Source organism: Lathyrus oleraceus, chromosome 6 (genome assembly GCF_024323335.1).
Source record: "Lathyrus oleraceus cultivar Zhongwan6 chromosome 6, CAAS_Psat_ZW6_1.0, whole genome shotgun sequence".
Classification (NCBI taxonomy): Eukaryota; Viridiplantae; Streptophyta; class Magnoliopsida; order Fabales; family Fabaceae; genus Lathyrus; species Lathyrus oleraceus.
In genome coordinates this window covers 199563293-199589506 of record NC_066584.1, presented here as the reverse complement: position 1 = coordinate 199589506, position 26214 = coordinate 199563293, and the positions used below count along the sequence as shown (strand labels likewise).

Here is a 26214-nt window from a genome sequence, read left to right as displayed (position 1 = left end):
CCTTGCCACGTCAACTAATGAGGTGCATCACGCGGCTGTGGTTTTTTTCCATTTAATTAATTTTATTTTATTTTCAGTTAATTGATTTGATTTTCAAAAATTCATAAAAAATTTATTTGAAGTCAAAAAAATATGAGACCAATTGCAAAAAATTTCTTGAAAAATCTAGTTTCATATTTTGATTTTTAATTATTTTTGTGACTTATTTAATATTTTTTATGAATTATTTGATTTTTAATAGTTTTAATTCATTTTAAAATACTTTCTGACTTTTGAAAAATCCAAAAATATTTTCCTAACACCTATGGATCATGATAAGTCAATGAAAAATAGTCTCATCAATTTCTTATTTAATTTGAGATTTATTTGAGATTTTAATTCATATTGTGTTATTTTTTAGTGTTTTTAATTGTTTTTAAATACTTTCTGGTTTAAAAAATTGGTGAGAAAATTAGTCAAAGCTTGTTTGACTATGTTAAACCTATGAGAATTTTGATTGGACTTGTTGAAGTTGATTTGAATTGAATTTGAGGTTTGACCTTATTTGTTTATTTTTTATTTGCATTTCATTTTAATTCAAAAAAATACAAAAAAATATTGTTGACTTGTAATCTTCATTTCTTTTCTGTTTGGTGTTGATTGATGTTGGTTTGATCCATATTTGATCAATTGGAGTTAATTGATGTATTCTTTTTCCCTCCCTTTCATCTTCATCCCTTTCTTTCCATTAATGGCCAATGAGTTAAGTTCTTATGGTTGGTCTTGACAAATGAGAGGTTTAACCTTCTTTGATCAAAACCAAACTCAACTTGATCCATGATCAAGTGAGTTGTTTTGTGTCCAAGATAGGTTGCTTCTTGGTCAAGCAAATAACCTAAAGACAATACAAGGCCTCATGCCTTTAGAATGCTAAATTTGTTGAAGAGCAACTAGGCCTCATGCCTTTAGAATGCTAAAATCCAAAGTTGGTCTTAAAGGACTTCTCATCCAAATTTATTCTTTGTCCATTCCCCTTATTGTGTTGTGAACTTTTTGACGTTTGCTCTTGTGTGATAGGGATTCCATCTTGAGATTGTGAAAAGAGGACCATTGTCATGAGTAGCCAAGTTAAGAGACAAGCCAAATAGAGATCCTAGGAGCTTGAATCCAAATTGTTTGATTGCTTGTTTGTATGCTAAGTCCAAAGGAAAGGAGCATCTTGAATCATCTCTATGATTTCAAGAAAAGGGACTCCAAGGGTTTATCTTTTCTCTCTTATCTTTGTATGCTTTAGGACTAGCCCTTCTCTTCTTCTCCCCACTCTAACCAAGCCAAAAATCTTTTTCCTTAAACTTTTACTTTGTTTCAAACTAGAAACCTAGGCCTTATGCCTTTGACTTTTCAAAACCATTTCCATAAATACTCATTGTGAATAAACCTTAATCCAACTTTGACTTTATTTTGTAAATAAATCTAACTTGTAAATATAACTCACTTCAAGTTGTTTTTGTGGTTCCAATAGCCACCTTATTAAAACCTTTTCATAAACATTAGTCATAGGTTTGAGTTATCATATTGGTTGATGTAAATCTCACCTCATCCTTAGTGATTGAATTATAAGTCTTCCATACTTATTATAGGGTTAACCCCTCACTAGTATGTTGAAGCCTTCCTCAGATGGTGGATTGTTGGTTTAGGTTGAGTTTTCTCCCTTTGATAACAAAAGACCTTAAGGATTTTGTTCAAATCAATTCACCAATCTTTGAGATTTTTACCCCGAACTACGAGGTTTTGATCCTCCTTTGTGATGGTACGTAGGCAATGGGTTCATCCATTCAAACAAAATTTATAAATATAATCTATTCTTTTCTCATCCCTCCAATCTTTTGCACAAATCTTTTCACAAATACCAACCTACAACACATATTTGCAAAAAGGGTTCCCTTAGGGTACTAAGGATGTTTTGGGTGCGTAAAACCTTCCCATTTCATAACCAACCCCCTTACCCAGATCTCTGACATTTTTATTAGTTTTTGATTTGAAAAACTCCTTACCTTGGCTTTTGTTCTCTTTTTAGCCTTTCCTTTGGACAAATAAAAGTGCGGTGGCGACTCGAATTGTATGTTGACTTTTGGTTTAGCCAATAAACCTAAAGGTAACGAAAACCCCGCTACAGAAAAGTGGCGACTCTGCCGGGGAGAGGATCTCTCTAGTGGGTTTAGCCTACTTTTTACTTATGTGTGTTGTATGTTTATATGTATTTGTGGCATATTTTTTGTGCAAATTTGGGATGAATGTATTGTTTGTAATGTATGAATTGCTTGATATATTAATTGCTTGTATGCTTGGTGGTTTCTTGTGAGATGAGTTCTATACCCGAAGTCGAGTGCACTTATGATAGGAGAATGACACAGTCTTGTTGACTTGTGTGGAGTTATTCCTTAACAAGTTAACTTGCAAGCCCATTCACTTGGTGGAGGTCTTGTTGGGATCAATAATGTCACACGAGTAGTCGTGGTTAGGCATTACTCTTTCCAATATAAACCTTAGAAGCCAAGGACCTTAGATACCTAGCCCATCTTGGCCTATTTTAGGACGTAGTGCGAAGGTCGTTCAAGTGTAAGACTTGAGGCGATTGTTACGCGATACTACGCTCATAAGAGTCTCTCTTGAGAATATTTTTGGAATACGAGTAGTCGTTTTATCCGATAATATCCGAAAGATGGGATGATGACTATGGGAATCTTTTAGAACATGATCGTCAGGTTTAACCATAGTACACTCCTGTTGGGTGGTTCTTAACCGAGACTCCATGCTCGTGACTCTCAACAAACCTGTGATTCGCGGTTGATCCGTTCTTGTATATCCTCAATATCAATGGAACTTAGGTGTTGATAAGGTGTAAACCATAATCAACCAAAATGGATGATTGATATTGACGATGACTTGAGCCATCCCGTGACCTTTGTATGGTGTGACTTGCTTGATCCTTGAGTGTGATTATTGCATCCATGCATTCATGCATCCATTCGCATTCATGTCATCAACAATAAAGATTTTACAACGAATTTAAGAGGTCTATTTGCAAATTTTCAGACATGGATACGCAAAGAAGGAATACGAAGAAGTACAGTTTCAGACAACCCGACTTGAAAGAGTTAAGGAGTTTGACATCTTATGTATTAGAGCCTTTGAAGTTCAAAGATCGTCATGGGAAGCTTCTATCTATTCTTTCTACTAAGGTGGATGAAGGTATGATGAGTGTGTTGGTGCAGTTTTACGATCCTCTGTATTGGTGCTTCACTTTTCCGGATTTCCAGCTTTTACCTACACTTTAGGAGTATGCCTACCATGTGGGTATACCTATTTTAGACCAGTTGTCGTTCAGTGGCTTAGAGAAGATTCCGTCTTCTCAAGAGATTGCTGACATGTTTCATATGGATGTATCTGACATTGTTGCCCATATGACTACCAAAGGTGGAATTCAAGGTCTCCCGTCTGATTTTCTGATTACCAAAGCTACCTTGTTTGGGAAGACCATGAGTAAGGAAGCTTTTGAAGCCATATTTTTACTCCTCATCTATGGGCTAGTGTTATTTCCCAACATCGACAACTTCGTGGATGTGAACGCTATTAGGATTTTCTCTTCCCTTAATCCCGTTCCGACTCTGTTGGGTGGCACTTATTTCTCTTTGCATATGAGGAATGCGAAGGGTGGTGGTTCCATTGTGTGTTGTCTGCCTCTGTTGTACAAGGGGTTTATTTTGCACTTGCCTCAGACGCTTGTCTTCAAAGAGAACAAAGGATGTCTACGGTGGTCCACGAGACTTATGTCTCTCACTAATGATGATATCTCTTGGTATAATCGTGTTTATGATGGCATTCAGATTATTGACTCTTGTGATGAATTCTCCAATGTACCTCTTCTTGGTACATGTGGTGGAATTAACTACAACCCTGCTTTGGCTCTGCTTGGGCTCCCCTTAAAGGATAAACCTAACAACATTTTGTTGGAAGGCTTGTTATTTCAAGAGGGTAAAGATCCCCAAAACTTGAAGGATAGGATGGTCCGCGCCTGGCGCAAGGTTCATAAGAAAGGGAGAAATGAGCTTGGTCCGAAGAACTGTGTTGCTTTGGAACCTTACACCGCTTGGGTAAGGAAGAGAGCTCTTAAGTACTGCATGTCGTACGAGTATCCGAGACCTACCCCTATGGTTATGGTTGGGCCTTCAACCCTCCTTAATCAAGGAGTAGAGGAGTTGAGACACGAAAACCGGTCGCGTGCATGGGTTCGTGAGCGTGAGGAACTTCTTCAGCAGCTCAAAGATAAGGATGCAATGATAGAGTTTCTAGATCATCAGTTTATTGATGAGCCTGATGATGTGGTTACTTCTCTTCTTTCTCACTCGTCTAGGTTTTGGAAGAGAAAGTATGATCAGCTCGCCAAGGAAAAGGCCGATATGGAAGCAGCTTATGAGAGAGAGGTGAAGAGGCTTCGTGCTACTTATCTTCCGATCTCGAAGGCTTTGGACGATTGCTTTTAGGGCTCCATAGGATTTTTATTCTCCTTTTCTCTTGTATTCTATTTGGTTACCAAAACTGTACTACTTCTTTGGTGTAAAAAGTTTCAAAATATTATTGCTATGAGTATTCCATATATGTCTTAAAAATTCAATATTTTCAAATGCTGGCAAATAGATCTCTAAAAAGTTTCTCTGATTAAAAACAAATCATATGCATAAGCATTGCATGCATCATATGCATAAGCAGGTTTTGTTCCGAGCTCTTGATCAGTGGTCTAACTCTTTGCTCTTCATTTATTTTGAAGACAAGCTGACGCACCGGTATAACACCAGAGAAAATCATCCGAAGATAATGGAACATCTCGAGCAAGAGAACTGGGACTTGAAGGAAGAGATTGCTAGACTGATTGCCATGATGAGGTCAGTTCTGGCCGCGCAAAGTCAAGCTTCACCAACTCCTGCAACTCCTCCCGCGAGGACGGTTATCTTTGAGGTGGCTACTTCAACAGTGCCTGCTGCTACAACCCACTTCGCTCCAACTATGCCAGTCGGATTCCCTTGGGGAATGCCAACCAACTTCATACCAGAGGGCTTCGCTCCCACTCTTGCTTCTATGCCGGTATTTAGCCAGGTCCTGACTGTGCCACCTCCCGTTGTGCACACTCTCCCCCGTGTAGAAGACACCATTCATCATTCCGAGCCATATGAGGGCCCTGACGTATATGAGAAAATGGATGAGATGAAAGATCAATTCCTTGAGCTGCGCAAGGAACTGAAGACTTTGAGGGGTAAGGACCTCTTTGGGAAAAGTGTTACTGAGTTGTGCTTGGCGCCCAACGTTAAAATCCCGGTTAAATTCAAAGTGCCTGACTTTGAGAAGTACAAGGGAAACACATGCCCGCTCAGCCATCTTGTGATGTATGCTCGCAAGATGTTAACATAGACAGACAATGATCAACTGCTGATTCACTACTTTCAGGATAGCCTGACAGGTGTTGCGCTCCGGTGGTATATATGGATGGAGAGTGCAAGCATCCGCACTTTCAACGATCTAGGCGAGGCCTTTGTGAAGCAGTATAAATATAATATGGATATGGCTCCAGACAGGAACCAATTGAGGGCAATGTCCCAGAAAGACAAGAAGACCTTCAAGGAATATGCCCAGAGGTGGCGAGAATTGGCAGCTCAGATAGTGCCACCCTTGGAGGAGAAGGAGATGACAAATATCTTCCTGAAGACTTTGAGCTCTTTCTATTACGAGCACATGATTGCTAGTGCTCCCTCGGACTTCACCGAAATGGTGAATATGGGGATGAGGCTAGAGGAAGGGGTCCGTGAAGGATGCTTATCTCGTGATGATGGTTCCTCAGAAAAGAAATATGGAGGATTTGCTAGGAAGAAGGAAGGGGAGACACATGCTGTGTCTTCCCATGTTAAAAGAAGGCCCTATGTGAAGAGGAGAGAAGTCCGTCTAACTGTCAACCAACACCAGGTGGCTCATATAGCACCTGCTTTCAAAGAAGCTCAACAACCACAACAATAACATCGTCAACAACAACAGGCTTACCAGCCTCGCAACAACAACAACACCAACACCAACAACTATGAGAGGAAGAAGGTGACTTTTGACCCAATTCCGATGACGTATGCTGAACTTTATTCTTCCTTAATTGATAGGAAGCTGATAACTTCTCGTGATCCTCCTGCTATGCCACCCAATCCTCAATGGTGGTATAAGCCTGAACTTCACTGTGTGTATCATTCCGGTGCGCCCGGACATGACGTGGAGAATTGTTTTCCTTTGAAAACCAAGGTGCAAGACCTTGTGAGGAGTGGGATATTGTTCTTTGAGGACGTAGTCCCAAATGTGAAGAAGAACCCATTTCCCGAGCATGGGAAAGCAACCGTTAATATGGTTCAGGGGTGCCCTGGCAAGTACAAAGTCCTTTATGTGAATGACATAAGGCAATCCTTGGTTGAGATGCATAAGCTATTGCGTGAACACAGCCATTATGAGCATAATCATGATAGGTGCCAGGTGTGCACTATCAATTAAAGAGGATGCCGTCATGTGAGAAGGGACATCCAAGAGATGTTGGACCAAGGGATGATTGAGATACTTCAGAATCGTAATGAGGATGAAGTTGATGTTATCACTCCTGTGTTTAAAATTCCTGATCCTGTTGTTATCAAGTATGATGGCAACAAGAAGAAAGTATCGCCAATTCTTGTGATCAAGCCAGCGGGCCCTATTCCGTATGTATCAGACAAAGCTGTTCCTTACCGATATAATGCAATCATGTTGGAAGATAGAAAGGAGGTGCCGCTGCCCTCAACCTCTGTCGTGAGCATTTCCGACGTTAGTGGAGTGACCCGTAGTGGTCGTGTTTTCTCGCCTCAGCCGAAATCCCATGAAGACGTTGCGAAGGGAGTTGCTGTTAATCCTACCAGTCCTTTGGGGACTTCTTCTTCAAATAATTCTATTCCTGTTATGAAGGGTGTCGACCCTATTATTATGAAAACCAGTAATACTCCTATCCTTGTTGGCCAGTCTGGCATGATAAGAGAGGATGATGATGAGATGCTGAGGCTCATCAAGAGGAGTATAATGTTGTGGATCAGTTGCTTCAAACTCCATCAAAGATATCTGTCTTATCTTTGCTGATGAATTCAAAGCCACACCGTGAAGCATTGTAGAGGGTGTTAGATGTGGCATACGTGGATCACGATGTCACAATTGAGCAGTTTGATAGCATTGTTGCAAATATAACGGCCTGCAACAATTTAAGCTTCTCTGATGATGATCTTCCCGAGGAGGGAAAAGACCATAATTTGGCTTTACATATATCTATGAACTGTAAAGATGATGCCCTGCCCAATGTGTTGGTGGACACAGGGTCATCACTTAATGTATTGCCAAAATCCACTCTTGCCAAACTCTCATACCAGGGGCCTCCCGTAAGGCAGAATGGAGTGGTAGTGAAAGCTTTTGATGGATCGCGCAAAACTGTGATTGGTGAATTAGAACTCCCGATCAAGATTGGACCTAGTGATTTCCATGTCACTTTCTAGGTCATGGATATTCATCCGTCTTATAGCTGTTTGCTTGGTAGACCATGGATTCACGAGGCAGGCGCTGTGACATCCACCCTGCATCAAAAGTTGAAGTTCGTGAAGAACAAAAAGTTGGTGGTGATAGGGGGAGAGAAGGCTCTCTTAGTCAGCCATTTATCTTCTTTCTCCTACATTGATGCTGAGGATGATGTTGGGACTCTGTTCCAAGCCTTATATATTGTTGAGCCTTCGAGAAAAGGACTTCCTTCATTTGTCTCCTATAATGATGTGAAGTTGGCCATTGCGCATGGTGCAACTACTAGTTTGGGGAAAATAATCAAGTTGGAAGATAACAAATCCCGGGCTGGCATAGGGTACTCTGCTGGTGTTTCTAATGATCTTGGGATGTTCCAGAGTGGAGGTTTTATCCACACCGTTGAAGATCAGGAAGCTGCTGCCATCGTTGAAGATGATGAAGAGGAAGACCTTGGCAACTTTTTCATACCCGGAGGAATCTGCAATAATTGGGTCACTGTTGATGTTCCAACAATTATCCATAAGTCAACGTAATGTGTTCATTTTGTTTAAAAACCCTTCTCCCATGCCAAAGGGAGAAGTGAAGACATTGTTGGCATATTTAATTAATACAATGATATTCATTCAATAATCGCATATTAAATGTTTGTTTTTCAAATTATTTTTCCTTTTTTCTTTTTGCATGAAATTGGTGATCACCATAAAACCCTAAAAAAGAGAATAAAATCAATTTTTCATCTGCAGAATGATTTGCCTTATTTGAATTCTGAAATCTCTTTTATACTCAAAATCATTATGCAGGTTAATCAAACCCATTGAACATAATGATCCAACACCATCTCCCAACTTTGAGTTCCCTATATTTGAGGCAGAAGAAGATGATATTGAAGAGATTCCTGATGAGATTACCCGTCTGCTCGAGCACGAGGAGAAGATCATTCAGCCACATCTTGAGAATCTGGAAACAGTCAACTTGGGCTTTGAAGACTGCATTCGTGAAGTGAAGATTGGAGCACTCCTTGAAGAGTCTGTTAAGAAGGGGTTGATTGAGTTGCTACGAGAATATGTCGACATATTTGCCTGGTCGTATGAAGACATGTCAGGTCTAGATACTGATATCATGCAACATTTCTTGTCGTTGAAGCCTGAGTGTGTGCCTGTGAAGCAAAAGCTCAGAAGAACTCATCCTGATATGGCGGTGAAGATTAAAGGAGAAGTTCAGAAGAAAATTGATGCGGGGTTTCTGGTGACTTCTACATATCCTCAATGGGTGGCCAATATTGTGCATGTGTCTAAGAAAGACGGAAAAGTCCGAAGGTGCATGGATTACCGTGACTTGAATAAAGCTAGTCCGAAAGATGATTTTCCTTTACCACACATTGATATGTTGGTAGATAGTACGACTAAATTCAATGTCTTTTCATTTATGGATGGATTTTCCAGTTATAATCAGATTAAAATGGCACCCGAGGATATGGAGAAGACAACATTCATCACACCTTGGGGAACATTATGTTATCGAGTGATGCCCTTCGATTTGAAGAACGCCGGAGCCACGTATCAACGTGCTATGACCACCTTGTTTCATGACATGATGCACAAGGAGATCGAGGTATATGTCGATGATATGATTGCAAAGTCGAAAACAGAAGTTGAACATGTAAAGCACTTGTTGAAGCTTTTCTAGCGTTTGAGGAAATACAAACTCCGCTTGAATCCGAACAAGTGTACATTTGGAGTCCGTTCTGGCAAGTTATTGGGCTTTATTATCAGCGAGAGAGGTATTGAAGTTGATCCTGCCAAAGTCAAAGCGATACAAGAGATGCCTGCACCCAAAACTGAGAAGCAAGTCCGAGGTTTTCTTGGCCGCTTGAATTACATTTCGAGATTTATATCCCACATGACAGTCACATGTGCGGCTATATTCAAGCTCCTCCAGAAAGATCAGCTTCATGATTGGACCGAGGATTGCCAAAAGGCCTTTGATAGTATCGAAGAGTATTTATCTGAGCCGTCGATTCTGTCTCTTCCTGTTGAAGGAAGACCATTGATTATGTACTTGACCGTGCTTGATGATTCCATGGGTTATGTCCTTGGTCAGCAAGATGAATCAGGAAAGAAAGAATATGTGATATACTACTTGAGTAAGAAGTTCACTGACTGTGAGTCTCGATACTCAATGCTCGAGAAGACATGCTGTGCTTTGGCTTGGGCTGCTAAGCGTTTGGGCTAGTATATGTTGAATCATACAACTTGGTTGATATCCAAAATGGATCCAATCAAGTATATCTTTGAGAAGCTTGCTTTAACTGGGAGGATTGCCCGTTGGCAGATGTTGCTCTCTGAGTATGATATTGAGTATCGAGCTCAAAAATCCATTAAAGGTAGTATCTTGGCTGACCATTTGGCGCATCAACCAATTGAAGATTATCAGTCTGTGCAATACGAATTCCCTGATGAGGAGATTCTGTATTTGAAAATGAAAGATTGTGATGAACCATTGCTTGAGGAAGGGCCAAAGTCGGGTTCCCGATGGGATATGGTGTTCGATGGTGTTGTCAATCAGTATGGAAATGGTATTGGGGCAGTGATTATTACTCCTCAAGGCACACATTTTCCTTTTACAACAAGGCTAACTTTCAAATGCACGAATAATATGGCGGAGTATGAGGCCTGTATTATGGGTTTGGAAGAATGTTTTGATCTTAGGATCAAACATCTTGATGTTTATGGCGATTCGGCCCTTATTGTTAATCAGATTAAGGGTGAATGGGAGACGAATCGGCCTTGCCTCATCCCATATAGAGATTATGCGAGAAGGATTTCAACTTTCTTTACTGAGGTTGACTTCCATCATATTCCTCGGCATGAGAATCGGATGGCAGATGCTCTTGCTACACTTGCTTCGATGATCATGGTGAAGTATTGGAATGAAGTACCCAATATTACTGTGATGTGCTTGGACAAACCAGCTCATGTGTTTGCAGTTGAAGAGATGAAAGATGATAAGCCGTGGTATTATGATATCAAGTGTTTTCTCCAAAGTCAGATTTACCCGCCTGGGGCATCTGTTAAAGATAAGAAGACTTTGAGGATATTATCTGGCAGTTTCTACCTTAATGGCGATGTGCTTTACAAGAGGAATTTTGACATGGTTCTGCTCAGATGCGTGGATAGAAACGAAGCAGACCTGTTGATGACTGAAGTCCATGAAGGTTCATTTGGTACTCATTCCAATGGACATGCTATGGAGAAAAAGATGTTGAGAGCAGGCTACTATTGGCTGACAATGGAGTATGACTGCTGCAAGTATGTGAAGAAATGCCACAAGTGTCATATTTATGCGGATAAGATTCATATTCCCCTGACACTCCTGAATGTTATTTCCCTGCCATGGCCTTTCTCCATGTGGGGAATTGACATGATTGGTATGATTGAACCTAAGGCGTCAAACGGTCACCGTTTTATTCTCGTAGCCATTGATTACTTCACCAAGTGGGTTGAAGCAGCATCGTATGCAAATGTGACCAGGTAGGTGGTTGTGAAGTTTATCAAGAACCAACTCATATGCCGATATGGGGTGCCAGACAAGATCATTACTGATAATGGATCTAACTTGAACAATAAGATGATGAAAGAACTATGTAGCGAGTTCAAGATTGCACATCATAATTCTTCTCCCTATAGACCCAAGATGAATGAGACTGTTGAAGCTGCTAACAAGAACATCAAGAAGATTATTCAGAAGATGGTTGTTACATACAAAGATTGGCATGAGATGCTGCCATTTGCTTTGCATGGCTATCGTACATCTGTCCGCACTTCAATAGGGGCACCCCCTTCTCTCTCTTGTATATGGCATGGAGGCTGTGCTCCCCGTAGAGGTCGAGATCCCATCAATGAGAGTCTTGATTGAAGCCAAGTTGACTGAGGCTGAATGGGTTCAGAGTCGTTATGACCAACTGAATTTGGTTGAAGAGAAGAGATTAACTGCCATGTGCCATGGTCAGTTGTATCAACAGAGGATGAAGAAAGCCCTTGATAAGAAGGTCAAGCCTTGTGTGTTCCGAGAAGGTGACCTCGTGCTCAAGAAATTCTTGTCTTTCGCGCCCGATTCCAGGGGAAAGTGGACTCCAAACTATGAAGGTCCATACGTTGTTAAGAGAGCCTTTTAAGGCGGTGCTTTGTTGCTTACAACTATGGATGGGGAGGATTTCACTTGTCCTGTGAATTCAGATGCAGTCAAGAAATACTTTGCCTAAATATAAAAACAAAATAGCTCGCTAAGTTGAAAACCTGAAAGGGCGGCTTAGGCAAAAATGAGCGTCTCGGTGGATTGAAAATCCGAAAGGGCAGTCCAGGCAAAAGTTAGAGACATAAAAAAATGATGAATATATATCCCGCTAGATTGAGTACCTCACCCTGGGGTAATCTAGGCAAAATTTAGGGATTTGGCAAGTAACTGCATCCTAACAAGAGTTTATTCTACAACTGTCATCTGTCAAAGATTCTCGCTCAGTCATCATCAACTAAAGTTTCGAATACGGTGGATTCAGAGTTGGTGGAGAAACGGTCATTATGTTCAATGTAGCCCTTTTCCATGTACATCACCAATTTCAAACTTCTAAAGATCCATGGAGTCTCGCCATTTGCATACTACCATTCTATTAAATAAATTTGAGCCTTTATCCAATTCTTTGCACTCTTACTTGTTTCTATTTAACAAATGTTTGCATGTTTTAATTGATGAATATCATTGTTTTAAACAAATAAAGTTTTCAAAAATAAACTGTTTAAACAAAATGAACATTCACAATGGCTGAAAGGATAAGTGGAATGTCCTCAATGCTTTCCCAAGAATAGTATGATCATCGAAGGGTAAGACATGTGTTCATATTATGGAATTCTTATATCCTCTTCATCAGCTTTCAGTTGTCTCTCCATCGAGCGCAAAAAGAATAGTACATCATCAGCTTCCCAGAGGGTCTGGTATGAGAAGTCCTCTTTGATGGCAGTAGATTGATTATTCTTATTGGATTGCTTTCTCCTAGTAGAAATTGTGGATCTTCATCCAACCCGGTTCCCGGATAGTCTGTTTGCGCATACATGCTTGTTTCCTCCGAGGAGTTTTTATCAATCCATGTTTGGTTGTATGGTTGATCTGTGGGTGACCCCTTTTCTGTTCCAGTTCTTGCCTTGATCTTTTAGAGATGTGTATCCCTATATATCAGACACTAGCGTTTGTGTTTTATCAATTATATGGTTGTCGTCCCCTGTGTGAACTGGCCTAAAATCCCTTATAGATTGATAAAAGTTGTTATGCTATTCTACTCACGAGGAGTTTTGTCTTTCCCTAGCATGAGTAGAAGTTCCCAGCGGAGTAAGCATGTATTCCCTGCAAAGCTATCTTTCAGATAATTGTCTCCTCAACAGGAAGTTTCCTAGAGCAATTGATGAAGGGGTTGTTTCCCTTTTCATCCCTAGCATGTTGCTTGTTGACGAAGGATTCATTTCCAATTTCTCCAGCCAGGGTAGTTCCTTCGAGAATATTTGCAGCTTGTCCCCAGTAGGGTTTCCAGATCAGAGTTTGATGTCTGTATCTCCTCTGAATCTGAAGATTTCTTCTAGCATTGAGAGCTGGTGTTGAAGATGTTTATTTCCTTCCCCAGTGGAGCAAATTGCTATTTTTCCCCTTTGCAGAGTTTCCGCTCCAGCAGATAAAAGGGAATGTCTTGATTGACGTACATCTAATTGGTGGTTGTTTCCCACAGGGATCCATATCATTCCTTGATAAGCTTCCCCGGTAGAGTTTCTTCTCCAACAGATCTTATTGTTTTAACTACCTATTCCCGAGAGAGTTGATGGAAAATCCATGGCAGATCTTCTGCATCTTCCTTATGTCAAGATTGTTTGCCCTTGGAAGACTCCTCCTGTGCAGAGTATTGTTTCTTGTGGTTGGAAGCTTTGACTTTCTTCATCCCCGGCTGTGGTCGACGTCTTCCCGTGATTATTATTCTTCCAGAGATAATCCCCACCAGAGCTAAGTTCTCCAGTAGGCTTTTCCTTTCTTGTTGAGATGTTGTGTAGGGTGTTCGTTTATGATTCTTGGACTTGTTTGTGTTAGATATGTCTGTTTGTCAGCATTAATCATACACAAATCATGCATATACATGCATAATCATAGCATTCAAATATTCATGATTGCATTCTTTGCCATATATCTTTGCTTGTTATTTCCTGCTGTTGGTGAAATGTTCTTCCCCAGGCAGATGTTTGTGTCTGATCTCTCCGTATAGAGTCAGCCCCATAGGCAGAAAGTGTCTATCTTTTCTTCCTTCTTCCCCACTGAGTTATGTAGTCGTGGATGGTTTTTATTTCAGTTTCCTCCCCAGTTGTGTATCGGGATGGAATTACTCCCTTGAGTTATATCCTCATCGGGTTGAGTCTTGTTTGATTGTGTCTGTCTAGTTTATTCCTGGATTGACTTTCCTTTCTTGTTATCCCCTGCTTTCCCCTGTGGTTCAGTTGTTCAATTACTCAGTAACCAGTAATTGTTCATCCTTTCCCCAGCGGATTTTGTGGCCTTCTACCCAGTAACCGGTAGTTGTAAGTCATATTTCTGTGGTTTTCTACCCAGTAACCGGTAGATGTAATCCCCTCTTTGTTGGTTATCTTTACCCAGTAACCGGTATTGATATTCCTTCGTTTTTTAGTATACCATCCAGTAGCCGGTGATATATCTCTTGGATAATTGATTTTGTCAGGCAATTTATCCCTTGCGAGTCATCTTTCATTTACCCTAGTTTGATAATGATTGTTTCTCCTTCTGATTTGTCATCATTATATACCCAGTAACCGGTATCCCGATGTCCTTTCTTTTTGGTCGATTTATCCTTTATTAACCTAGTAAATAGTTGTGGATAATCTTCCATGCGAGTATATTATCTATGTTATGACGGCAATAGATAATATATCTCATGCGCTCTTCAGTCGAAGTCTTTTTCTTCCCCAATCGAGTAAGATTAGTATTTCCTTGTGGAATCGAATGCCCATCTTGTAAGTCGAGTTTGCTTTTTCAGCCCTCTTTTCGGATGATGAGTGCCTTGGATATGTTCCCAATTCACGCCTAGTTGGTCCCCTATTATATGCCCAGTAACCGGTATCCCTGGTGTTCCTTCCTTCTGCTCCCTATTATGACTTTTTGTCCCCTGTGGAGTCATATTTCTCCCTGAGCATGTTGTTCTCTCACCCAGTAACCGGTGTTTTGATAACATGTCTCACTTTGAGTTTATTACCCAGTAACCAGTAATATATCGTTGTTTCTTCCTCAACTGAGTCCTTTGTGGACATCCCCGTCTGAGTCCGAATTTTTTTATCCGATGTTTCCTTTGTGGATAGTTTTGCTGTCTTGGCATATTTCCCAATACATGCATCTTTGCGTCAGCTTGAGTCTTTCCATCGATTTATTTTCGTGGAATCCCTTAGTGTCTCCCAACAAGTTTTCAAGTCGTGCCCTGCTCACGCATTTTTACCTTATTTACCCCCAGGGTCTCTGTTTCCCTAGTGAGTGTGTTACTCCTATGGATTTTTTAGTTTCTCCTGATTTCTTTTCTTTCGTGGCAAGTATTCACCATGAATATTTTATTTTTCATACATACATTCGCATCATGAGGTCTCTTAGGGACCAAAGTTCGTCTCTTTGTTATTATTTAAGCCCATTCTATCTCGTCGAGATGAAGATTTTAACCTTCATATCTCCGACTAGAATGACCTTAAATAGGGGCATCTGTAAGACCCTAATATTGACCCTAAGATCCCTCATGGCATCATGATATTGCACAAGTGCATTGCCTCAAGGATCATAGCATGTTTGGCTCCTTAACCCTAAGGTTGGGACTCGTGTGAGTGGTTTGAGACCACCAAGCATGCTTGTATTGCATATTATTGCTTTTCTTATTTTGATTACTAACCAAAATCACAAAAATATGTCACTAACTCTTTTGTTTTGAATCTCAAGTGATCATGTGTTCCAATGCTCCTAGGAGGCTCCTAAGCCTAATGAAATGGCTAGATGAAGATGAGAAAAAGCATGAAAATGGTCCACAAAGCTCCTAATCATCATATATTTCTCCCAATTATTTCAATTTTCCAATTTGATCAGGATAACCCAAAGGGCTTGAGGATTGTTTCCCAAGGAAACCCTAATTCAGCTGTGCTTTGATTGTACCTTGCCCATGAAGCAAACTTAACCTATGATAAAATTTAATCAAGGTAAGTTCTTTCATTCATTATTTTATGCATATATGAGCCTATTTGAGGATCCTCAATCATTTATTCATCAAGATTGGAAGTTTGGCCTGAAAAGTTGACCAGTGAAGTCATCTGACTAAACTGAGGATCACTGAGATATAACTTTTGATGTGTTTGTCAAATGAAGATGACCCCAAGAGAACAAATGGTCTTAAGAACCATATGAACAACTTTACTGTTCATCAAAAATCCATTTGAAACTTTTATAGTCATCATTCATTTCAAAACATTATAGGTCATTTTGACTGAAAGCCTAATTTTGGGTCAACTTACCATGGGAATAACTTCCTTATTTTTTATTATTTTTAGGTGAGACCAAATTCATTGGAAAGCTTGAGATTTCTAATTAAAATGTTATGTTGTACAAAATTTCATAATCCTAAAACAAATACATGTGATAATACAAAACATTATAGGTCATATTGGACCTAAGTCATTGAATTTGAAAAAGTATCTAACTTAAAATGCCCATAACTTTGTCATAGAAAATCCAAATGATGCAAATTTTGAGTCTAAATTGATCATCTTGAAAATACCTACAACTTTTATTTTGGATATGTTTCCATTTGAAGCTTGTATCATGAAAATAGAGGGGTTTGATTAGGCTTACTTTTGGTGAAAATTTTCAAAGGTGACTTAAACATGTTTTGTACCTAAATTTTCACATCCAGTTTTCATTAATTTCCAATGGCCAAATTAATTTTTGCCCAACATGAGTTTTGTTCTTTATTTCAAGGGCTTTCCAACCATTACTTACATTACTTTTTTGGACCTACCATTTGGGAGTTTCGAAGAACTCTTCATTTATGTGCATTTTGGCATTTCATGATATAACTTGGTATGCAAGCTGATTCCACTTCATGTACACGTCCAAATCCATTCCAAATGAACTTAGCATGGTTTTGCACCTATCATGGGGCCCTCCATACGCCTGTACAGGCCCATGCATATCCAATTTCAAATGCCATGCACACGAGGGAAGCATGATGCACAACCAATTTCAGCTATAAATAAACACTCCTTCCCATTCATTCATAAACCTTTTGGAGATCTGAAACGCTGCAACATTGAAACCATAGCCATACCAAAGGAATTTTTCATATTTTTTTTCTTATTTTCGAGCTTGAAATTCAACATCATTAGTTGATCTTCAAAGCTTAATTCCTTAACCTTTCATCTCCACTGCATCCCTAGAGCAAAGAGGAGCCAAGATCTTGAAGGAATCGTGACCTAAAGAGCTTCAATTCAGAGGTATACCTTCAAACATTTTGGATCTAGAACTTGCAATTCAATGTAGTGTCCTTATGTTTGTGTGGTTTTCTGAAGTCCTCACACTTGAGGCAAGTCAATGGTGGTTTCAATTTTCCATTTCGTGCACTTATAGTTGATACACCATGATCTTCCACTTCACATTCCTCTCAATATAGGAATAGTGAGGAAGATCCATGGATATAGTGTTGATCTCCATCACACGAGCTTCAATTTCATGTTCTTACTTTCCATTTTTGTTTTTTTTCTCTACAACTAGTGGCCGGAGATTGTTGGTTCACCGGAGAAGACGGTGGTTTCCACCACCATCACCACGTGTACACCTTCAGGGCCGTTGGATCATGTTTCCACGTTCTAATCTGGATCCTCCATTGTGTTTACTTATTTTAATTCATGATGATGCGCATTTGACTCGAACACACGCTGCGCCCTCACATCTGAGCCATTCAGCATTGCCACGTCAATTAATGAGGTGCATCACACGGCTGTGGTTTTTTTCCATTTAATTCATTTTCTTTTATTTTCAGTTAATTGATTTGATTTTCAAAAATTCATAAAAAATTTATTTGAAGTTATAAAAATATGAGACCAATTCCAAAAATTTTCTTGAAAAATCTAGTTTCATATTTTGATTTTTAATTATTTTTGTGACTTCATTTAATACTTTTTGTGAATTATTTTATTTTTAATAGTTTTAATTCATTTTAAAATACTTTCTGACTTTTTAAAAATCCAAAAATATTTTCCTAACACTTATGGATCATGATTAGTCAATGAAAAATAGTCTCATCAATTTCTTATTTGATTTGAGATTTATTTGAGATTTTAATTCATATTGTGTTATTTTTTAGTGTTTTTAATTATTTTTAAATAGTTTCTGGTTTCCAAAATTGGTGAGAAAATTAGTCAAAGCTTGTTTGATTATGTTGAACCTTTGAGAATTTAATTGGACTTGTTGAAGTTGATTTGAATTGAATTTAAGGTTTGACCTTAGTTGTTTATTTTTTATTTGGATTTTATTTTAATTCAAAAAAATACAAAAAAATATTGTTGACTTGTTGACTTGTAATCTTCATTTCTTTTCTGTTTGGTGTTGATTGATGTTGGTTTGATCCACATTTGATCAATTGGAATTAATTGATGTATTCTTTTTCCCTCCCTTTCATCTTCATCCCTTTCTTTCCATTAATGGCCAATGAGTTAAGTTCTTATGGTTGGTCTTGACAAATGAGAGGTTTAACCTTCTTTGATCCAAACCAAACTCAACTTGATCCGTGATCAAGTGAATTATTTTGTGTCCAAGATAGGTTGCTTATTTGTCAAGCAAATAACCTAAAGACAATACAAGGCCCTTCCACTTTTGTTTTGGCATGGCAAGTTTATGGAGCTTGGCTTACTAGTCATGACCTCTAACTTGTGTTTCTTTGCCTATATTCTTATTGACCGGCCTCAGATAGGTGTGACTACTACATTAGTCCACTTACGATTGCTTAACATAGCGCTACATTGTCTTATGACAAGCTAACATAACCTTTACTAATTACTAACTTTAATTTGAGCATTTAAGTTTCTTGTCATTTACTTTTAATGTCATTTATTTCTTGCTCATTATTCATATTGATTTTCCTTTTGCTCATTTGAGCACATATTTTATGTTTATGTCATTTTCCTTTTTCTCATTTGAGCCCATTATTGTATATGAAAGGACTTAGAATTATGACTTACCTATGCTTAAAGGAGTTCAAGAGCAACTAGGCCTCATGCCTTTAGAATGCTAAATTTGTTGAAGAGCAACTAGGCCTCATGCCTTTAGAATGCTAAAATCCAAAGTTGATCTTAAAGGACTTCTCATCCAAACTTATTCTTTGTCCATCTCCCTTATTGTGTTGTGAACTTTTTGATGTTTGCTCTTGTGTGATAGGGATTCCATCTTGAGATTGTGAAAAGAGGACCATTATCATGAGTAGCCAAGTTAAGAGACAAGCCAAATGAAGATTCTAGGAGCTTGAGTCCAAATTGTTTGATTGCTTGTTTGTATGCTAAGTCCAAAGGAAATGAGCATCTTGAATCATCTCTATGATTTCAAGAAAAGGGACTCCAAGGGTTTATCTTTTCTCTCTTATGTTTGTATGCTTTAGGACTAGCCCTTCACTTCTTCTCCCCACTCTAACCAAGCCAAAAATCTTTTTCCTTAAACTTTGACTTTGTTTCAAACTAGAAACCTAGGCCTTATGCCTTTGACTTTTCAAAACCATTTCCATAAATACTCATTGTGAATAAACCTTAATCCAACTTTGACTTTATTTTGTAAATAAATCTAACTTGTAAATATAACTCACTTCAAGTTGTTTTTGTGGTTCCAATAGCCACCTTATTAAAACCTTTTCATAAACATTAGTCATAGGTTTGAGTTATCATATTGGTTGATGTAAATCTCACCTCATCCTTAGTGATTGGATTATAAGTCTTCCATACTTATTATAGGGTTAACCCCTCACTAGTATGTTGAAGCCTTCCTCATATGGTGGATTGTTGGTTTAGGTTGAGTTTTCTCCCTTTGATAACAAAAGACCTTAAGGATTTTGTTCAAATCAATTCACCAATCTTTGAGATTTTTACCCCAAACTACGAAGTTTTGATCCTCCTTTGTGATGGTACGTAGGCAATGGGTTCATCCATTCAAACAAAATTTATAAATATAATCTATTCTTTTCTCATCCCTCCAATCTTTTGCATAAATCTTTTCACAAATACCAACCTACAACACATATTTGCAAAAAGGGTTCCCTTAGGATACTAAGGATGTTTTGGGTGCGTAAAACCTTCCCATTTCATAACCAACCCCCTTACCCAGATCTCTGACATTTTTATTAGTTTTTGATTTGAAAAACTCCTTACCTTGGCTTTTGTTCGCTTTTTAGCCTTTCCTTTGGACAAATAAAAGTGCGGTGGCGACTCGAATTGTATGTTGACTTTTGGTTTAGCCAATAAACCTAAAGGTAACGAAAACCCTGCTACACTCGTCATCCTTTTCATTCGGGTTTGAAAATGGTTCGACCATAGGTTCTTCTTGATCAAATTCCCTTATGCATTCATCTATGATATCAATCGCGTAACATGCGTCTCCTATAATTGATGCCATCAGGAACTTTGAAAGAATAAACTCTATCTTTTCATCTCCTACTTCGAAAGTTAATTTTCCTCTTTTAACATCTATTATAGCTCCTGCTGTTGATAAAAATGGTCTACCTAAAAGGATAGGGATATCGCCATCTTCCTTGATATCCATGACCACCAAGTCTGTCGGGATATAAAGTTGACTGATCCTAACGGGGACGTCTTTTAATATGCCTACAGGATACTTAACAGATCTATCGTATAATTGGAGGGACATCTTAGTTGGTTGTAATTCTCCTAAGTTTAACCTTTTACACACAACTAAGGGCATTAAACTCACACTAGCGCCTAAGTCTAGGAAAGCTTTGTCGATCACATGACTCCCTAGAATGCAAGGTATAGAAAAACCTCCAGGGTCTTTCTCCTTCTTAGCAAGTTTATTCTAGGAAATAAATTTGCATTCCAAGGGTTTGGGATCGTCAAGCCTACGCTTGTTGGTTAAGATGTCTTTGAGAAATTTGGCACAAGATGGAATTTTGGTGATGGATTCGGTGAAAGGAATCTATACATGAAGCTTCTCTATTACTTTTATAAACTTTTGGTATTGGTTATCGACTTTGGTTTGTTTAAGTCTTTGCGGATATGGAATTGGTGGTTTGTACGGGGGTGGTGGTTTGTAAGTTTTATCCTTGGCTTCTCCTTCTTGGTCGGTTTGTTTTTCGGGTTCCACTGGTTCCCCTCCTTGGTTGGTAGGTATATTTTCTTTAGAAGCTTTGGACTCGCTCATTGCTAGGTTATAAGGCCCTTTGTAAGCGGTCCTACTTTGTAATGTGATAGTGTTAGCTTACCCTCGAGGGTTGAATTGAGGTTGTCCAGGGAATTGTCCTCCAGGTGTAGTTTGCGGGGCTTGGTTTTGTGCTACATGTGAGATCTGGGTTTCAAGCATCTTATTGTGAGTAATTATCTGATCAACCTTAGTCCCTAATTGTGTTATCAGTTTGTTTACGTGAATGTTCTGATTTAGGAATTCTTTATTTTGCTGAGTCTGGCCTGATATAAAGTTCTCCATGATCTTCTCAAGGTTAGGCTTCTAGGGCACAACTTGTATAAGTTGATTTGGTTTTTGGGCTTGAAAACCTTGTGGTCTTTGAGGTGCAAAATTTTGGATAGGGTTCTGGTTTTTATAGGAAAAATTCGGGTGATTCTTCCATCCAGGGTTGTAAGTGTTTGAAAATGGGTTACCTTGGGCGTAATTCACTTGGTCGGTGTTCGGGTCGTTCAAAAGGTTACATTTCGCTGATTCGTGTCCTTTAGATACACAAAGTTCACACTTTGTGTGGACTACCGTTGCGATGTTAGAGATTATAGAAATATGTTTTACCTTAAGGGCTAAAGCGTCCATTTTCGCTTACATCATGTCCATAGAACTTATCTCATGTATTCCATCTTGGGTCTCCTTTTTCTCTACTGATGCTCGTTCAGTTCCCCATTGGTAATGGTTTTGGGCCATATCCTCAATTAGGTCACAAGCTTCAGGGTAAGGTTTGTTCATTAACGCGCCACCAGCGACATCGTCGATGCTTATCTTTGTGTTATAATGGAGTCCATTATAGAAGGTATGAACGATCAGTCATTGTTCTAGGCCATGGTGTGGGCAGACTCTTAACAACTCCTTGTATCTCTCCCAAGCTTCAAAAAGTGATTCTCCTTGGTTTTGAGTAAATCTAGTTATTTGGTTTCAAAGAACAATAGTCTTACTAGGGGGAAAATATCTAGCAAGGAATACTCTCTTAAGTTCTTCCCAGGTAGTTATTGAGTTAGCTGGAAGTGAATCTAACCACGAACGTGCTCTATCCCTGTGGGAGAAAGGAAATAATCTTAAACGAGTCGCATTAGGTGAAGCACCGTTGGATTTAAAGGTGTCGTCCAGTTGGATGAAGACTTTTAAATGTTGATTTTGGTTCTTAGTAGCGAGACCCGGGAATTGGTTCTATTGCACTAATTGCAGTAAAGATGGTTTTAGTTCGAAATTGTTGGCAGGAATGAGGGGGTTTACTATACTAGAACTAGGTTCCTTGTCAGAGGGTTGGGCAAATTCCTTAAGAGGTCTTCGGTCGCAATTCTCGGCCATAACTTTCTTAATTCGGACGAGTAAGAGGCGTGTACGAGTGTAACGTTCGAGTTCCGCTAAAGGATCTACTAAATTTCCGGTACTACGGGTTCTTCGCATTTACCGGCTAATAATGCCTTAGTCTAGACGGTGTAACAACAGGGTACGGAATTTGACGAAGTTGGTCCCCGGCAACGGCGCCAAAAACTTGATCGCTGTATTTGCAAGTGCATGAATCGCGTCAGAGTAATATAAAAGATTATCGATCCCACAAAGACCAAATCGTCAATCTATTGGTTACTATTGTTACGATGTTTATTTAAGGCGGTACAAATGAGATATTGATGTTGCAAATTAACAGTAAATAAAGAAAATGATAAATACAGTGCAGATAAAGATAGACTTAAATGTATTTCACGTCAGTTAAACGATGCTTCGATTGTCTAAATAGAACTACTTATGGGGCAATATTTTCTACTCTTGAAAAGAATCCATTTAACAGGAACTATCGCTTTCGCGTATTCAGAACCGAGTTTACCCTTAAATTAAGGCCTTTTATTGTCACTTATAAAAGGTGCGAAGAATGCTAAAGTAGTAAACCTATTTTTAAGAAATAAGACTCGTAAGCTCAGTTGAAAAGTGATTTTGATTCGGGAAGTTTACCCAAGGAGTTTCCTGATTTTAAATCTATCAACGCGTCTGAATACAGTTTCAAAAATTGTTTTTCCTTAAAGTGATAAAATTTCCTAGTTAACTAAGCCAGGGTGCTTTCGCACTCCTTGAGTAGTTAAAATTAACTAAGTTTGTTTCAGAAAACTCGAATTAAAAATCAAAACGGCCCCTAAAGTATTTCTACAGATGCAATATGTGAAACATCTCTTTAACCGCGATCCTCACATTCTAACCTTTGAAAGATTTAGCCAGACATGGTAATACAAACAAATACAATGATGTTGAACATGATGAAAAGAAGTTTAGAATGTAAGGCGTGAAGAACAAGTAAAGCGTGTAAAACAATTAAAATGAGCAATAAAGATAATGGCGAGAAAATTAAATAAAGTAAAGACAATGGCAGGAAATTAAACAAAGTAAAGCATGACAAGGAATTAAATAAAGTAAAGCATGACAAGGAATTAAATAAAGCAAAGCATGACAAGTAAAATAAAAAGGCGATTAAATTAGAACCTGCTCCAAATGGAGGCTTTAAATCTGGTACAAGGAAGTAAATAAACCTTTGACTTTGAAAATAAAGATGACAACAAAATCAAAGTGCTCCAACTCAATTACACTAAGGTACGATAACCCCTCGATGTGACATATTACCGCTTTTACAGATGATATTATAGTCTTAGTGTTGTAAACTAAGTTGGATGATTTGGAAGTGAACTAGAACGACCTATTTATAGAGGAACTCAACAGCATGCAAAGACCGGGATGCCCTTCAACATCTCTTTAGTGGGAACGTGGAATTCAAAGGTGGCGCCCGCCACCCCTCCATGGCGCCCGCCATATGAGTAAATGGGGAAGTTCATGGGATCGTGGTAGCTTCCTCCTGGTTGAGGGATGATGTGTCATGGCTTCTCCTATAAAGGCCGCCATGCAGAACGCCACGAGTACAATATTTGCCGAAAACCCTAATTTTTGGGCCTTTTTGCTTCATTTCTTCTAAAAAGATCCTGAAAGAGCTAAATGCCTGAAAACAACAAAAAAGAAAGCATAACACAGGCAAAATGATAATAAAGACCTAACAAACATGTGTAATCTGAGTCAAATATGCGATGTGATTTAGTGTGATCACGATTCTGTGGATCTACTGCAACCATGGTTGGTTTTTTGACTGGTTCAATAGTAGGAAAGAAGATATCGGGAATATTGTACCTTTGTTGGTACTCTAGTATTCGGCGTCTTAAATATAAGAAACGCTCTAATTCAGCGATTGGTGGTGCTAAGTTATCGCCTTGTGAGCGAGTACTTGGCATACAATCGGGGGAAATAAGGGAAAGGGGATTAGTTTTTACCTTAGTCTATACTGTGCAACGAAAGAATCACACTATTTGACTAAATCAGGTCCCCGGAAACGGCGCCAAAAACTTGATACGTCTCGTGACTGTATATAGAATATAGTCTATCGGGTACTTGACTGCAAGTGCATAATCCAGTCGTTTTAGTTTTAAAAGATATCGAACCCACAAGGACCGATGGTCAAACTAATGCTACCGACGTTACTATGTTTAGCTAAGGTTATGATTTTTAGAAGTTTGGTTGAAGAAAATTTAATCAAAGGGAAGTTAAGTTTTAAGAAAATATTAATAGAAGGATATTAGTATGCAACACATTAATCGTCAGGGATTCGATAAGTCACCGGTGTATAATTTAAGTAACAAATATCTTTTAGTAGAAAATACTTATTTAAAAGGCTTTATCTCACACTCTCGTGATTGTTGATTCAGACTATACCTTTAAGTCAGAATGTACGCTCTCGCTGTCCCATTTGAAGTTAAAAATACTTTTTGAAAATAAACAAGTTCTAATTGCTTTTAAAGTGCTTTCGCTATTTTTAAAATCAATGCCTAGTTTTTACTATCCAGTTTGACCCTCACGCTCTCGCGATTGTTGGTTCTTACCTTAGTTAATTTCTCACTCTCATGGCAAAATCGTATTAAATAGCTTCTCACTCTTGTGACAAAGTTAATTAAATTTAAATTAAAAACCACAACCACTAAGATTGTTTGACGAAAGAAGTTTTACACCAATTATTATTAAATCTCGTCTAATTAAATTGTTACATACCGATACCGGTAATTTAGCCGGACATGTTAAACAACGCAAACACAGACGAACATAAACAGATCAACAATAAAACAGACATGATTAAAATAATAATAAAGCAATAACAATTGAATAAAAACCTGGATATTGGATTAATAGAATACGCGGAATCTTGAAGTACTTGAGCAGTCCTCCACAGGTCGGTAGGATTCTGCCTCTTTGAAATAATAGCTTAAACTAAATTAAATAAATTGTAGTAGTTCCCCAGTGTAGGAAACTACTACTTTGGCTAAATGAAAGGCGGAAAGGAAAAGGGAAAATCAAAGCTCTAAACAGTAAAAGAAAACTAATGTTGCTGAAGAAAAGTAAAAGATAAAATAGAATTTGCTGTGAAAAATGCAAAGAGAAAAAGGTCTTCAAAGCTGGCTTCCAAGAGAAAAATTAAGCGTCCCCGTAGGTTTCCAACTTCCGTCTTTTTATATCCCTCATTAGGTCTTGGCAGTTGAGAGAAACAAGGATGACTTGGTTGAGTGAGGAAATCTCGGGCAAGTGGCTGAACAACGAGAATTTAGGGCCTATTGGATCACTTCTGTTGACTCTTTCAAGGCGCTGATTTTGGCCGCGTGACGTTCGTGATGGGTCTGTGACAGTCGTCATAGGCTGGGCGTGTCGGTCGTGACATGCTTTGTGACGGTCGTCACATTCACAAAGTTTGTATTCTCAGTTTTTTTGTTTTTCTGCTGCTTTCTCTTTTGTTTCTTCTTCTTTTCCTTACTTTTCTAAACTTTTCTCATTTAAGCATGAGGATTGAAATACCTGCAAAAATAACTCGAACACTTGTGGAATAATCGGAATATAAATGAATGTGTTACGATTTTTGAGTGTAAATCAAGGCAAATATACGATGTATTTTTGCATTATCAGTTTTCAACTTAGCGCGTGTACTCAGTATTTTTTTTTATCCCAAATTTTTTCCCGAACCCCTTATTCATTTTTTTCGGGATGCCCATTTTTGCCTAAGCCGTCGACTTAGCGGGTCCTTTTTAT

At 38.7% G+C, this 26214-nt stretch overlaps 1 non-coding gene across 1 annotated transcript; it reads left to right on the top strand.

The window, feature by feature from the left end:
* Positions 1 to 21928: 21928 nt before the first annotated feature.
* On the top strand, positions 21929 to 22035 carry LOC127099135 (small nucleolar RNA R71). Its single transcript, XR_007793684.1, has one exon. It is a non-coding gene; the product is annotated as a small nucleolar RNA R71 (small nucleolar RNA).
* Positions 22036 to 26214: the final 4179 nt, after the last annotated feature.